This window comes from Sinocyclocheilus rhinocerous, unplaced genomic scaffold (genome assembly GCF_001515625.1).
Source record: "Sinocyclocheilus rhinocerous isolate Xijiao unplaced genomic scaffold, SAMN03320098_v1.1 C35843054, whole genome shotgun sequence".
In the NCBI taxonomy this organism is placed as follows: domain Eukaryota; kingdom Metazoa; phylum Chordata; class Actinopteri; order Cypriniformes; family Cyprinidae; genus Sinocyclocheilus; species Sinocyclocheilus rhinocerous.
In genome coordinates, this window is record NW_015765307.1 from 1 (window position 1) to 661 (window position 661).

Genomic DNA, 661 nt, shown 5'->3' on the forward strand with positions numbered 1-661 from the left:
ACATTTTTAAGACATGCTTGAGTCCAAAATACAGTTTGGCACATTGTATTGTTAAATAGGTGGTTTAACATACCTTAACATTGTACTCACTCTCCATGTATTGCAAGAAAGTTCCTAATTCATTCATAGCTGACTTTGAATAGGGGCCCTAAGGATAAGATAATAAATTATTCAACAGTATATGTTATGTGAGCAGAGTAGAAAGTAATATATTAAAATGCCTCTCATTAAAATCTCATGATCGTTTCTGTGTAGTATACACAATATCATACCCCTGTAATATTCATCATCTGTCCAAGCTGGGAAAGAACGGCCTGAATTTCCTCAGGGTCAACATCAAGAATTGGCAGTTGTCCACCAACAGAGAGTCCACCATACCTGAAAAAAAAATAAATAAATAAACGATTTAATCAAGCATAATTTTAACCTAGTGTATTTTGTTGTAAATACAGATGTATAACATGTCTATAAATTTGTAACATGACATTGAATTAACATTTTAGTATACAATTTAATGTTTTTTTAGGAGAAATATCATGTTTATTTTGATAACTATTGATTGTTTCATATCAGCTACCAATAAACACCCACACAACTAAATAAAAAAGACAGAAAATTACCTTTGTTCATTCACCCAATATTTGCTCTTCAAGCTACATAT

General features: G+C 30.9%; 1 long non-coding RNA gene across 1 annotated transcript; it reads right to left on the bottom strand.

Moving 5' to 3' along the window:
• Positions 1-68: 68 nt before the first annotated feature.
• On the bottom strand, positions 69-660 carry LOC107735173 (uncharacterized). Its single transcript, XR_001639316.1, has 3 exons — positions 621-660; positions 273-378; positions 69-148 (listed from the first exon to the last, which is right to left on the bottom strand). It is a non-coding gene; the product is annotated as an uncharacterized LOC107735173 (long non-coding RNA).
• Position 661: the final 1 nt, after the last annotated feature.